This window comes from Hylaeus volcanicus, chromosome 2 (assembly GCF_026283585.1).
Source record: "Hylaeus volcanicus isolate JK05 chromosome 2, UHH_iyHylVolc1.0_haploid, whole genome shotgun sequence".
Lineage (NCBI taxonomy): Eukaryota > Metazoa > Arthropoda > Insecta > Hymenoptera > Colletidae > Hylaeus > Hylaeus volcanicus.
This window is the reverse complement of record NC_071977.1, coordinates 18628056-18644517: the sequence shown is the minus strand read 5'-3', so window position 1 is coordinate 18644517 and position 16462 is coordinate 18628056. Positions and strand designations below refer to the sequence as shown.

Sequence of the window (16462 nt, the reverse complement as noted above, 5' to 3'; positions counted from 1 at the left end):
GCGGCGCTGGGCGCCGCGCAAAGATAGTTGCTCCTAAAATGGCCCACGGTAACGCGATCCCCATCTGGATGCAAAAATAGGATCCCGTAGTTATCCGACCACGTTACATCCTTCTCCCTGACACCCGCCCCCGTCTCTATTCGAAGTGAGAATGGGTAACGATCTCTTTTTCGCCTCGACGCTATATTTCACTCTTTTTATTGCACCAGGTAGTCGCGACGACGTACCCCGCGGTGACCTTCTAGCCCACAAGCCTTGGAGACCTGCACCTTGTGATCGAGGCTCGACGGTGTCGTTTATCGCCTTAACACTTCAATCCTTTTAGCCGTAGGAGTAAATGTACTTGACTTTGTGAGCTCTGTTTTTAATTATTTTAAGGGGCTTCCCTAATTTGACCGGTTAACAAAAACCGAATTTTCTGATAGTTTAACCCTTTGCGGTCGGAGCCACTCGACGAGCGTGCGTCGCGGTGGACGAGAGGTATTGCAGCACGCAGCAAAAAAACATATACACAGTAGTTAAAAGCTAAAGCTTCGTTTAATACGGAAAGACATTTTCATAAAGTGCAACAAAATTATAAACAAACTACAAAACAAACTTGGTTGTGTTTATATAACCGTTTTATATTTGTGCATTGTGTGATATCATTCGAAACAGTCACCTATGTGCAAGATCGGCTTAGACGAACAAATAGCACAATAATACCTCGACTCTCTTCTTCTTGATTCTTTAGGACAGGCGTACGTGCGCGGCTCCATGATACCCTTGCAACTGTGAATTAAATTAGGTGATTTGCCAGTATCCGTCTGCAAAGGGTTAATAAGTTAGGAATGTAATTACAAAAGGGTTGAGTTGGCATAGAGAAACTGAGATTGTTATAGGGGTTGAAATCTGTTGACATCTCTAAAATATTTCTACCAAAATATTTATATTAAAACAAATTTCAAATTGTCAAAGTCATTATCGTTTACATCACAGGTTTTCCTGCTAGATTGAACACGAAACTTTAAGGAAATATCCTTTTTTCGCAATGTTCATGTATATTCATATCTTCACGAATATAGCAAAAAAATTGAAACTTAACAGAAAGCTTGTCTTATATTCCAAGCAGTACAATACGTACATAATAATTCATATTTTATACATTTTGCATTTGTGTACCTTACCCTATATCTCCTCACATGATCCTTTTCACAAATGCATAAACATTTACAGTCTGCTAATTATATTCTGAACAAGATCAATATTAAAACAATCAACAATTAATGAGATGAAAGGAGCAGTCTCAACGAACAACATCGAGCTTCAGAACGTACAGAACAAAAGGGTCTCTATAATCATGAATTAAGTCTGTTTGTTAAGATACTTTCACTCGCTAACCAGTTAGGTATATATCTGTAGTACCAAAATATCCTGTCCATGTAAGTGTTTTACGTCTCGAGCCTTCTCAATCCAACAGCTGTTATCGAAATGTAAAATACTTCCGTATACATATATTTCTCGGTAAGCCTACATTTTCCTCGCCGTTAGCTTATTATCATACGTTTTCCACTCGCAGACGTTGAACCCGCCACGTATATTGGTCATTCATAATTCCATCTGGAGACTAATATTAGATACCTTCGTTCAATCTTGAAGCCTACGTTCCGTCATTAATTAATTCCAAGCGAATGAGCGTGATTAAGCATCGGTAAGAAGTATCTGGGATAGAAAAGATTTGAATAATCTGCAGTATTATTATTAACCTTCCATGTGTAGGTAAACGGATGAATACAGATTACGAGCTAATCGATCACAATGACACTGAAGAATTCGTGGGACACTCAATTTGAACCGACGGGCGGAAACTCCCACGCGATTTGAGATTTTTGGACGTCCTAAAGTTAAAGTTGAAAATTTATTACATGGTCAAACATTGTTCTTTCTTTATATATAAACTGGTGAGCTTATGTAGTGCGCTACTTTCGTGTTGTTATTGCTATATATGTATGTTGTTACTTTTTATATTCCTTTATTCGTGGGTTATTAATATACATCTACTTGGACAATCATTAATTGAAGTTTCTTTACTAGATGTTGTATTTACTATGAATTCAAACAAGTTTTTCATGTGATATTCTTAAAATATTCCCCAAGACACATTCATTTATTATATGGATTATAAATTTGAGTAATTTCGAGTCTCTTCTGAATAAATCCTTGGAAAGAGAATAATGACTGATAAGTGTTCAAATAGATCCCAAGAATTATTTTTAAAATGTATTCTAAATTAGAAGAGTGAGTGATCAGTTTGAAATTAGATATAAAAGTACACGTAATTACAATTAACCCTGAACGATAATATTGAAGTGTCCACCACAACTACAGGCGTAATAAAATCCTAAAGTCCACTTTAGAAAACGTTCATATTACGATATTAAATATATTTCAAGACTAAAAATGTTTTGGGAAACACTGACATAGTTGGTGCATCGCGTGTGAACGCACTTGGGATTTCTGAGCGATAGAGTCATTGCTTCTAGAATCCACTTAGCCGCTTAACCGTGATAACGAAAGTGGTTTTAGCAGAGTGTACCAAGATTGCCATCGGAAGTTTATTTTTACTGCGCTCCCCTGCTGCTCCTGACAATTAATTTCTCGTAATTTGGAGGACACTAGTTGGAAATTTTTCAAGATGAGACTCGTTGACGCGATCTCCAAAAAAACCAACGACTAGGATTACTCAATACAGACAGGTCCTTTATTTTCGTGTCCAAATGAAAATAATAAAGCGGAGAAGGTGTTGATGATTCACTCGCCTTTGACTTATGGGTCATTCCCACGCCTAATCTATCACGATTAGATTTGCTGTCAGATATTTTGTTGAAATTGAAGTATAATATTTTTCATGTAAAATTAGGTTGGAGGGTTAAGTCATCATTTTGCTGGTTTCGAATTTATTTAAGAAATATAGAACGTTTAACATTTGAAATTTTTTACAATTTCAGCGACAATTGTCTAGTGAAATAAATTTGTAAAAATCAAAATTGTAACAAGGACTTGTGGACGCGTATGTTTTTACGGGTGTTCCAGTTACGAATTAATTGGCTGGCAGAGCTCGTAATAAGGAACAGATGCAGTAGATCTTTCTTATAAATAGTAGTAGCTTGTGAAAGGGGCATTTATTTATAAAAGGTGTTCAAACTGTCGGCTGCTCATTTCGATATCGGCTTGAACGTGTTATCTTACGATATTTACGAATTATTTTTTTTGGCCAGGGTATTGAGAATTGTAAGTAGAATTAATTCGTAGGATAACATATTTATTCGAAGTACTGTATTAGCTGCTGGCAGAATTAAACGTCTCTAAGAGAATATGACAACTGAGTCACCAGTTTCATGAATACTTGGACTGATGGTACTGATACTAATGTCTTGCATGGAGAATTAACGCATCTGATGAATATTGTGAAACATTTACCCTCATTAATTTGAAACAATTGAGAGATCACCTTTTAACTAAAAATGACACTAAATGTTTAAAGTGGGCATAATTTTGCATATTTATATTTGTATCAACTCCAGATTTGAAATTGTTTTAGTTTTCTTTAAATATATTGTGAATTAAAAATATTTGACTCCGTTGCGATATAGATAATTAATTATAAATGAATGAAAAAATATTCTTTATTTATTTCTCTTTTAATTCGAGCTTCAAAATTCTGTTTTATCTTCTAATGCCACGAAAGTATAAAGCGTGTGTGTAATCACGGAATGAATAATTGCAAAAATGCGGGTATCAAAATCAACATAAAAAAAAACCCATGGATCATCAGTACTTTACACGACGCCTCCGTGTTTAATTAGCGAATTGACTTAATTGCTCCGCGTCCAGGGGTAGATAAGCTTGTACAAATAAGCGTGGTCGCCGTGGCGCGTGACGACGACAGAGAAACAAACGGCGTCAACGGTTCGTTTCCTCGATTCGTTCTAGTCCAGTTAAGAGGAATGAGAGGAAATGCAGCTCGAGGATGGACGCGTGTCCAGAAATAAAAGTAACGAGCTTGGAAAGAATCAGGCGAAAGCACAAACGCGAATTTTTCTTTCATTCGAATGACGTCCAAACGAGAATGAAATTATTACTAAGTGCTTTTATTGTGCACATAGGCACGGTGTACATATTTACTTTACATTTATAATGTCGCAGGTTTTGTTTGAATAAAGACGATAAATATAATAAAAGGTGTTGTATGGAAGGATAAATAATTGAAACATCGGTGAGATATAGCCAAAGACTGTTTTTTATTCTGAAAAAAAAAGAAAACTTTATGAATCTATAGAATTACAACGATATCATTGAATTACATTACTTTGATTTGTCTACAGAAATTAATAATATCATTGTAATTTTATTAATATTTATGGTATTGTATAACTTTATGGTTACATCGGAAGAGGAGCATATTGAATAATAAATACTTGTGTGAAAATTGCTCACACAAATAAATGAAATTACGTCATTTGTGTAAATTGAAGTACATGTTTCAACCCTCTTCAAAGTATTAATTTTATTTAACAAAATATTCTGTGGAGTAGAAAAAAACTTCTATGAATGCGTATTAGGCGAAACATTATGGGCAGACATATTTCCTCTAATCCTAGAGTTCTTTTCTTAAAGTTTCTTTTGGATAGATTCGTTGACTAATGGTGCTCAAAAATATTCATTCTTCTTATTTATTGATTTATGTATCGACTATCGTTGGAATATTGAAGTAATATACTGTTTTTTTCTTATTGCAGTTCAAGGGGAGATCGTAATGCAGTCAACGCCCACGGTACCAGCGTGAGTATTCTGATTTCAATATACAACTTACTTAAAAAAATATTTGCCTTCGGTTCGATAAATTCTTAACACAGTTTTCAATTAATCGAGTGTTAAATCCTTAGTAACGTTCTTAAGTAGTCCTAACGTAAAAATGTCACACATCAATAATTATAAATTTAATTCTATACAGAAGAAATATTAATATTATAAATAAATACATTTAATGTTACGAATATAATGAATATACAGAATATCGATATTAATATGCATATCATAATTATAGATTTAGCTCTATACAGACGTAATCACGAGTTATACATATACGTTTGTTTTCGTATTTGGATTGAAAAATTATTTAAAGATCGCTGTTTTTAAATAGATCATTGGTTTTGAAAATTGGTAATTTTTGCACAGTTTTACTGGCAGACCTGGCGATCCATCGCCGCCGGTCTTCGAACAGATTTTCAAGAATGCCAGATTCGCGCAGGGTGGAAACGCAATTTTCGAAGGACGTGTCAGAGGAAACCCGAAACCCACCGTTTCTTGGACGCACAAAGGTGCACCGTTACTGGAGTCATGGAAAATTCGGATGTCGTACGACGAGAAAACCGGAGCAGTTACTCTTCAGATCAATCAGATTGGCCCTGGAGATGAGGGCGAATATACGTGTAGTGCCAAAAATCAGTATGGTAAGATTCACAGAAAATATTCTCGTCTACTTTTATATATTGGACATGAAAGTATCTACTTTGAAAATAATCTTCTCTACTTTGGAATATTCTATTTGAAAATGACTGTACGATTTTATAAAATATAAAGAAATAACAGAAAGATCATTTACAAAAAAATCATTTCTCTTTAGGTTACAATTTAAGGTATATTTGCTATTTGACTTAAGGCATAATTCAGCGAATGATTACTATTTGCCTTTAAGGAATAATTTAAGAAATAATTACCACATATCTTTAAAGATACAATTAAAAGATCACTTATGAACCTTTAAAAGAGATGTAACATGCTACATGTAAGATGAATTTAAACTGATGACATTTTCTGTGCTCAGGTGAAGCAATCTGCTCGGTTTACATTCAGCCAGAAGGATTCGGACCTCCGCAGCAGCAGACAGGTGGTTACAGGAAGGAATACGCGCAGACTTTCCAATCGACCGAACAAAAGAGCCAAACCGGAACTCAAAGCTTCCAGCAGCGCAGCTATCAACAAACGATTGACAAACGAAGTTACATGAATGGATCCTCAACCAGCATCGAAGATTTCAAGGTTTCATATTTGTCAATTTCTTCGTGAAAGTACTCTTCAATTCACTTTGGAGTTGGAGAACTTTCTAACATTAATTCAAATGCAATACATTTTTTATAACATGTAGGAGATCAAAAATGTCTACAAATAGAATATTCTTTATATTTTTTACAACAAAAGTTCAGCAACATTTTTCAAATTTAGTATTTACTGACAAATAAACAAAAGGCTACGTTTGATTTTCGAAAAGGCTGCAGATTGCTCAACTTCGATGTCGAAGTTTTCTCAGCTTTGTTGAAGTGTTATATAAATCGACGAAGTAATTCGATGGATTTACAGGTCGACACCTTCGAATACAGACTGCTGCGGGAAACTGAATTTCGAGAGTCGATTACACGCCGCTTCGTGGGCGAATCGGACGTGCAGATTTCGACGGTGGTAGATCGTAACCTGGGACCGGTTGCACCTCCGCAAATCGTGCAGAAGCCCAGAAACTCGAAACTCGTCGAGGGATCCGACGCCGTTTTCACAGCTAAACTATCTGGCAACCCGAAACCGAGAGTAAGTAGTCGTTTTACATTTATTTATTCACCGATGCTCTCTGAGAACAGTCGATTTCTTTACACGTGTCTCGATCAAATTGATTCCCAAAGTTACTGTTTTCATTAAGAAGCAAAATGTCTGCAGTTAACAGAGGAGGAATATAAGTGCAGAGTATTGAACATAATTAGGTGATTGCACTCCAGACTATTTTTTAGAGTTATTTCGTAAATCTTGTTTGTTTTCATATGAAATAAAATGATTTATATACTTATTAACCCTTTGTACTTTCTTTCTGGTATCTTCTAACAACTCGAGATGCTTTCTTAGCATTCTATTGCCACAAATGCTAAGCTTAAGTTGGTAGATTTACTGCGTCAAACCTAAAGGTAGCTGAAAGTCACCTCTCGAGTGCAAAGGGTTAAATATTAAAGTAAAATTATGTAAAATAAATCGAGACAAAAATCCCTTTATAGATAGAAATATTGTGCTCGAATTTTACTAAACATTTAATAATTTAGTGAAGTGTGTAACAAAAATTGAAGTTCAATTCTTTACTAGACATAGGTGACAGTTTATCTTATATTATAAAGTTAATGAAAAAAATTATGAAACGGATTAATATAGAGAATGTTCGTTTAACTATATTATAATGATCGAAACACATGGTGATTCTAGAAAACATTTCTAAAGAACGATACAAAATATCGATACAGCGAACGACTGAATCTCTCAATAAAGCCTATATTCTGTCCACAAAATTGTTTCTTGAGAACTAAGATAGAACTATAATCCATACATTTTCTTGATATAATGAACAACCTACAAAATAATCGAAATGTGCCAAGATGATTAGATTTTCCTGCGCGACATAAACAAGTTTAACATCATACCAACTATGTTCCTCATAATCAAAATTACTTTAACCAATTGACCTACGATTTACTGTAGGATGGTCAACGCCATAATCAGGTATAAAATTCCTTGCGCTCTTTCATATGACGCGTCTGACTCGTGTTTTTCATGTTCGACTCAAATTCTGTACCACGAACCTCACACGTTGTGATAGGTTAAAGGCTTAATAATTGAATTGGAATGTTTGAGATTGCTTCGGAAATATCTAAATTTAAATGCCCCGTTTAAATTACCGTATGCCACGGCCGATTACCTCGACACTCATCTCTTACCTCTCCGTTTCTTTGCACGAAAACAAATATTCGAACGGTAACGGAAACGGATCTGTCTAGTAAACATACAGTCAGTGTAAGAAGTATTCGTATAGCAACCAATTTAAAATAAAACTAATAAGAAAAGAAATAAGAGGTATATATTAAAAGTAGTAAACTTTAATTTACGCAAAATCTGCTCTAAAAGTATGTAGGAATGTTGGTTAATTATTTCTTCCCCTAAAATTTATTAATAAAACAAATATATAAATTTTTATTTCCAATTTGTTCATACACGAATACTTACTACACTGACTGTATGTATTTAATTTGTGTATGTATTTATTCGCGTCGTCTGCATCGTCCTTTTTTTTATGGCTCTGCCCGTTATCGCTCGAATCGCCGTGTTTGTCGGTCATTTTAAACGGTCAGTACGATTCTAAATCTCGAAACCGACACGTGTATTATTCTAGACGAAATTAAAGTTATTGTAAAAGTCAATCTCGTTCCTTTGTCATACGAAACCCGTATATTCTCGTCGTACCCTCAACAGAGAGTGGTGCAAAAAATGTTGGATGCATTTTGACCGTAAATTTTCTTTCAATTTCAAGTTAACTTGGTTCAAAAACGGCCAAAGGATCCGTGAGTCGCAACGCGTGGAGATGAGCTATTCGAACCAGCAAGCAAGCATGAGGATCAGGACGGCTTTACCAGAAGACAGCGGCCATTACACCTTGCTGTCGGAGAATCCTCAGGGTTGCACCGTTAGCTCGGCGTACCTGGCGATCGAATCCAGCGGCGATCAAGTAGACCAGGCTTACCAAACCTACCAGAAGGAGGCAGTCAAGACTCAGCAAGTAGAATCGACCGGCGAGTCAGACTCTGGCAAGGTTCTCCCACCGAATTTCGTACGCACCTGCACCGATCGTGAAGCTACCGAAGGAAAAATGACCAGGTAAATCATACTCGTCATCCTTAGAACTACAAATAATGTAATAAACCAGCTAACAATATTTAATATGTCGCTTTTAACAGCGGGCAAATTTATTATTTGATATCTCTTTGCCAACTAATTTCATCAGACTTATGATTATGGATCAAATTAACAATTATTCGCAAACATATCCACCGATAACTTATACATTTATGTCAAGATAAAAATATATACAAGGTGTCTACGTATAAGTTCGGACATACGCAGGGTGTCAATTCTACATATAACAAATTTCCAACAAAAAATTACTCTTAGACTCTTTGTGTCGCCTCATTCTCGAGAATTTTCACTTTTAATATTTTTTCTGTGTTTTCGACTTGGCACTCTTTAAACGGCCATAATTCCACCAAATTACACTGCAAACTTAAAACTAAGTATACCACTCGAAAGAGCGTTAAATTTCCCATTTCCCCGATCTCAAACCAAAATTTATTACTTAGATTTAACAAGTAAAGAATTAGGCCAAACTTTACATTGTGAAAATTTTTAAAAATTTGACTTTTTCTGTATTCATTTTTCGGTTTCAAAGACATAGTTGTTTGCCCGGCACTCTTCAGGAAAAACTTCCTCGAAGTCTCAGTTTTTGAACGGTATTGTCAAAATAATTGTACGGTGGTATTTTAGGGAGAAAATGACGTTTGAATCCAGAAAAGCGTTCATAATGCCTGTCTTCTAAATCAAAACTTATCGGTTCTCCTGCGTCGAAAACATCGATTTTTTGCTGTGTGAAATCGATCGTGTCCCAATCTCCATATCATTTATCGGTACACCGAGGTTAATATGGTTAAATAGTGTCTAATAACAAAAAATCTATCAATACATGTTCAAAAACAATTATTATTCACCTCGCACTCAGGCTCTACGCACGGCTGGGAGAGGCTTGAGGTGTCAAAAAATCGTTTTTTTTTTCCTAATTGGGGAGGCCCGGGAGTGTCACTAAAAAACACATCAAACCCGATGTCAAATTAATTTTAAAGTGACAAGTCGATTTTCGTTGAAAAATATCGATTTTCAGCTAAAAACCCACGCTTTTCTGCATGTAAACGTAAATTTCTTCCGAAAATATCACTGTACAATTTTTTTTGGCAATGCTCTTGAAAAGCTGAGACTTCGAGGAAGTTTTTCCAGAAGAGTGCCCGCCAAACAACTATGTCTTTGAAAACGAAACACGAATACAGAAAAAGTCCAATTTTTTGAAATTTTCACAATGTAATGTTTAACCTAATTTTTCACTTGTTAAATCTACGTGATAAATTTTGGTTGGGCATCAGGGAGTTGAAAAATTTAACGCTCTTTCGAATGGTATTCTTACTTTTAAGTTTGTACTGTAATTTGGTGAAGTTATGACCGTTTAAAGAGTGTCAAGTTGCAAACGCATAAAAAATATTAAAAGTGAGAATACTCGAGAATAAGGCGACACAAAGAAAATGTCTAAGAGCAATTTTTTGTTGGAAATTTGTTGTAGAATTGACACCCTGCGTATGCCCGGACTTATACGTAGACACCCTGTATATAAGTATGCAGCCGAGTGGAAACACACGTAAAAAAATCAACAATAAAATGCATATTGCACTCTTTAAAAAATAACACATACTTCTCTTGAAATTTCAATTTACCATCTAAACCCATAAAAATATGAATTTACATAAACAGTCTAATAATCAGTGTTAGCACCAATGCCTTTAATATCTGCCATTGAATGAATGCATATAAATATTTGTACCTGTGCAAATGTTTTATTTAGGTTTGATTGTCGTGTAACCGGCCGTCCGTATCCTGAAGTGACATGGTACATCAACGGTCAGCAAGTGGCCAACGACTTGACCCACAAGATCCTCGTCAACGAGTCCGGGAACAACTCTCTGATGATTACCAATGTGAGCCGCGCGGACGCTGGCGTCGTGACCTGCGTCGCGAGAAACAAAGCTGGCGAAACGTCGTTCCAGTGTAACCTGAACGTCATCGAGAAGGAACAAGTAGTAGCGCCGAAATTCGTGGAACGTTTCACCACGACAAACGTGAAGGAAGGAGAACCGGTTGTATTCATGGCGCGCGCCGTTGGCACCCCTGTACCCCGTATCACCTGGCAGAAGGTAAACCAGCAGAAAGAATTTTCAAATATTAGAGTATTCTTCCAAGTGTTATGTTCAAGTGTACAAGAAATTAGTTAGAATGAAAGAGAAGGGATGAATAGGTATTGGCTGGTACTAAATAGTGATAAGTGATTATAAAGGGTCTTTAGAAAGGAACTTTAGGATTCTGTTTTCTAATTATAACCGTTTTTGTTTACTTTAAATGAAAATACAGGTGATTACAATTAAACTAAGCTGATAGGAGTATTTTAATGTTATAAAATATGCAAATGAATATATACACCCCTACTCAGAAGTATGTGGATGCTTCCTTAATAGAAGTAAATGTCTAATCAAATTTACAAATCTATTAATATCAATTATATCATTTATGTTTTGATATGTTTATATAATATTAAGGAATATATTTTATTAATAGTTCGTTTTTTAAATCATATTATTAATGATAAAAAACAATAAATATATTTATTGTATCCAAAGTAATATTGTCTCATTTATTTTGTAATATTTCGCCATAAATGACGTAAATATATTGAACATTCTTTCTGAACTTTTCCATCTAAACGATCCTTATAGATTCACTATAAAATTGAATATGGCACTCAAAACTTTTAATATTATTAAATGTTGTTAAATACACATCTAATATAGAATTTAGCAACAAACATTGTACAGTGATAATTTACGGTGAATATTAATTATTCATTGAAGGTAGTAAGTGTCTACATATTTATGAACGAGGGTGTACACTCGCCAAACATGACAGGTAGCTGCGGTTTAGATAACGTCTTTATACTTTATTTATTATTCACTTACATATATCAAAATATTGATTTGTAGAATTTTTCTCTAGACTGCATTTTGAATAAAAATTGTATCGTCTTCTAAGACATTACTAATTACTGTCTTACCTAAATAAGGACGGCGTGCCAATAACACCTGGACCGGAAGTGCGTATAATGACGGACGGTAACGGAGCTTCGACTCTGGACATACCCTGCGCAAAAATGTCGGATGCTGCCTGGTACCAATGCACTGCGCAGAACGTAGCCGGCTCCACGGCCACCCGAGCACGGCTCTTCGTGGAGACACCGAAAGGAGCAGCCCCTGAACCAAGACGCCTGAATTTACCCCGACCGACGAAAGTCATCGAACCTGAGTAAGCAGTCTCTTTCATATGGAATCAAACTTTCTTTTGTTCGAACAACTGCCACACTTGATGATTATTAAACATAAGTCGATTTCAAATATTTGTTTAACTGACTTCGAAAAGGAGGAGGTTACTCAATTCGACATGTATATTTTTTTCGATAATCAATGTATTGTTAAACGTGTATGAAGACGTTGTTGACGTTATTGCATTACTCTCTTATATGCATCATAGTTTCCACTGTATTAGACATCGCTATTTGTCACTACCTGCATACCTACCGGCATTTAAGACAAGACTATTTTGCGTGACTTGTTATGAGATTAATTTCGACAGATTTATAGGGAAACATAGTCTGATGACTATGGAAAAGAGATGAGTAAATATTTCCTTGGTAACCTTGTAATAAAATTTTAGGGCACTTACAATTATTTATTAAAGATCATTCAAGGTCAATAAAAGTCAAATACAATTCAAATAATTTACTTCATGCAATCAATCAATTTATTCATTTAGGCATTGATATACACGTTTCTTAAATTTTATTCATTTTCCTACATTTTTCATAAGACGAAGCTATTAACAATCTCAGTTAGGTCAAATTTACAGATAAATGTAACGAATTAAAAATTTTTATTATAGATTTTTCATTCGAATATTTTTATCTAAGTAAAAAATTTTGCCTATCTTTAGTAGATAAATAAATTTTTTCTGAATATTAACTTGATAATATATTATTGTATTGCAAACTGGAGAAAGGACGACGGTAGGGCTCTCATTAAGTTTTGAATTAAATAATTTGATCCGTATAGAATGGAGATAATATTGAGAATGTTCGCAGACCTGCGCCTGGCCCCGAAGTGATTTACTTGCGACACGTAGAACGTGCCAAGCCATATTTGCCTCCACCCGAGGAGGACAGAATTTATCCACCGCCACGTTTCATTATACCACTGAGGGACGTTCATCAGATCGAGGGTGGACGAATTCACTTCGAGGCCAGAATCGAACCGGTGGGCGATCCCACCATGAGGGTAGAGTGGTACGTCAATGGAAGAGCTCTCGATGCGAGTGAGTACCATGCACAAATTCTACAATTTAGGTTGAATCATAAGAAAACTCTTCATCAATCAAATTAATTCTTCTTCATCAAGAAAATTAATTTTCGTGAATTTCTCAACCCTTTATAGCATAAAATACCTAACCAGAATTACACAGAAAAAGAGAGCAACGAAGATTCAGATTGCAAAATAGCAAAGGATTTTTCTATTCCTTTTCTCATAAAAGATCCTTCCTGATAAATAGTCCCATATCTTGTTTACATCCTACATAAATAACCAAGCTATACAATTTCTTTTCTAAAAAATAAGATAAAATTGACACAATAGAGGATGAATTTATTGTAAAATTTCTTACTGGCATCGTGATCACAGGTTCTCGAGCGACTTCCATTTTCCGATTTGGCTTCATCTCACTCGACCTTATCAGCATCGTTCTTCAGGACAGCGGCGAGTACTTGTGCCGCGTCGTGAGTTCGACTGGAGTTGCCGAATCTCGAGCTACCCTCAGCGTGACACGTAAGTTTACTTAAACAATATTTAAAACCCGAGACACCTCTGAACCGAGAGACTTCGTTTATCTTCTACGTGCGAGGAAACATATGTAGTATAAATTCATCGCGGAACAAACTTATGGGATGATATAACTCGAAGTGTCCTAATAAATTGATGTTTCTAATTAGCGGGTATTATTCAAAATGAATTACTGTTTCAGCACGCGCAACAATCGAACAGGCTAGCCAACACCCCGACAGCCTTCAGTACATTCAACAGCTCGAGGATTACAGCAAGTACCAAAGGCAGGAGAGTGTGGAGGAGATCTCTCCACAGCGGCCGGCCTTCATCCGTCCGCTCCAGGATCTAGGAGAGCTGCAGGAAGGTCGGAATGCGCACTTCGAGGCGCAACTGACCCCTGTTAGCGATCCCACGATGAAAGTGGAGTGGTACAAGGATGGTAGGCCAATCACAGCTAGTAAGTATCTTCTTCTTTAGTCTATACCTCTTGTAAGTGTCTTCCTCTGTAATCTATGTCTTTTGTGAGTATCCTTCTCAGTAGTCTATACATTTTGTAAGTATTTTCATTTATAGGCTGGGCCTGTTGTAAGTATTTCCTTGGATAGTCTACACTTTTCATTTACATTAAAGAGTTACAGCATTAGAGACGTACAAATTAGTATTCGTTTAAATTTTATTTCAGTGGATGTATGTATTCCATTAGCTTATGCGTGTAGTGTACGAGTATTCTTTATTTATAGAATGCAAAAATATTTTTACTGTACTAGAAATTTGATTTTTTTTATTAAAAATGACAATATCATTTAGAGTATGCTCGTATATTATACAAATTGAAATTTATACGAAATTCTTATTTATTTGTTCATTGTTTCTTCTTTTATCTAGAAATGAAGACTATTTTTGGTCTATATTCTGAAAATTCTGTAACTAGTAACGGAAATCTATGCAAAGGAAACTAAACCTTTTATTAAGTTATACCCAGACGTAGATTGAGTATGGTTTTATTTAATAACAATAATCTTCCAGGCTCAAGAATCACAACCATCTTCAACTTCGGATACGTCTCGCTCAATATTTTGCATCTACGAGCTGAAGATGCCGGTTCTTATACTGTCAGAGCTGTGAACCGCTTGGGAGAGGCCGTCAGCTCCGCAACTCTCCGTGTCTTTGGTAACTATCTCTGTACATAATCACTCGACTTCATGTATTTTTGGTGAACAGTAATATGGAAAACATACAAACAATATATTTAATTCATGTTGAATATATTCTATAATTAATAATAATGTTATTTTGTTTTACATAAGTGCACATACGTTTTGGTTGTGTTTCTCATATATTTATTATGATAACTTGTATCATAAGTGCATAAAATCCACAGTATAATAGTCATTAAAATCGTTAATAATAGTAGCTCTGATGTAGATAAACTGAAGTATATTAATTTGCTTTTACTTTGAGGTAAGAGCTCAGGGTAATATAGATGTCAGAAAATTATGTTCGTTTTCTTAAAAATGCCGACAAATATGTTAATTATGTATAACTTTTTCGTTATAGCGCGCACAAATGTTACTTCTGAACTGGGAATCCCCGAGCAACAGAGGTACATCGAGGCTGCCGAGGAATTGGAAGCCTATCAACAGGCCATGCACCAGAAGTATGTACAGGAGCAGCCTGAACCGACCAGCCGACCGGAATTCAAATCTCCTATCAAGGATCAGAACAGCATACGAGAAGGCGGTTTCGCTCATTTCGAAGCACGTCTGGAACCAGTCGGCGATCCCGATTTGAGAGTCGAGTGGCTCAAGGATGGACGCCCTGTAGAAGCTAGTGAGTATTGCTGTCTACGTAACAAAACCATTTATAACAAATTCAGTTGTCAATCAATTCTCACCTTTTGATAAACCTAATGATAACTCCGGCATAAGATTCAAGCATTCGCGGGTTAGAACGTCTGAATGTTTCCCGCGTTGTTCGTTTGTTTGAGTGTGGCTGATCGAGGGTGCGTAGAGCTAACGGGGATTGGCGCGTAGCATGTGGTTCGTGTGACAGAGAGTTTCACAGTGTTCAATTTATTAAATAAATTATATATTTTTATTCACCTTAACGGTGTTTATCGTTTTACACTGCAAACCTTCCAACACCTTTCAACCGTTTTGGATTTAATCACAATAAACCTATATTTGTATAATTATGGAAACATAAAATTGTAAAACTGTGAAACAACAAAGATCATTAAATTTAAAAATGGTGGAATAGAAAGCAGTAGAAAATTAAAATAGTAGGATGCTGCATAGAATAAGAAGAAACTAGCTGCTCATTGTTGATCGCTCGCTTCGCGAGCTCGCGAGTGGGGTCCTTGTTGCTTGCTCGCTTCGCAAGTTCGCGAGTAAGGTTGTTCTTGCTCGATTAATTCATATAGCTATTCATGTTTATTTTGTGTGCGACCCTTTACGGACCACACAAGGAACTTCCTGAGTTCCGATTACAGTGCCATCTATCCCGAATAAAAAAAATGTTTGAAACTAGTGTTTTGAAAAGGTCTCTACCCAGCTTTCACAGTGCATGATAAAAAATGAGGTGTTCCATTAAAAAAATCATGTTGGCCTCGACGTGACTTTAGCCAGTCCTTTGAAGGTCAAACGGACACGATCGTTCAATAGAATTTTTGAAATTCTAAAATATTTCTTTAAACCATTTTTCTCACAAATGTTCCATTTTGAAAATATTTGACTATTATGAACGATTTAAGGGAGTGGACTCCCGTGCCTTGTATGCGCTCGTACGCACTCACACAGCTCCACATCACTGTATACGTACACGGAACTGCAAGGGTTCCGTATTGTCCTATTTTTGTCTCGACAATGCAAATTTGAGACCTCTCA

The 16462-nt window shown here is 35.8% G+C and overlaps 1 pseudogene; it reads left to right on the top strand.

The window, feature by feature from the left end:
* LOC128873013 (titin-like) overlaps nucleotides 1-16462 on the top strand; it is a 145364-nt pseudogene that overhangs the window by 12655 nt on the left and 116247 nt on the right.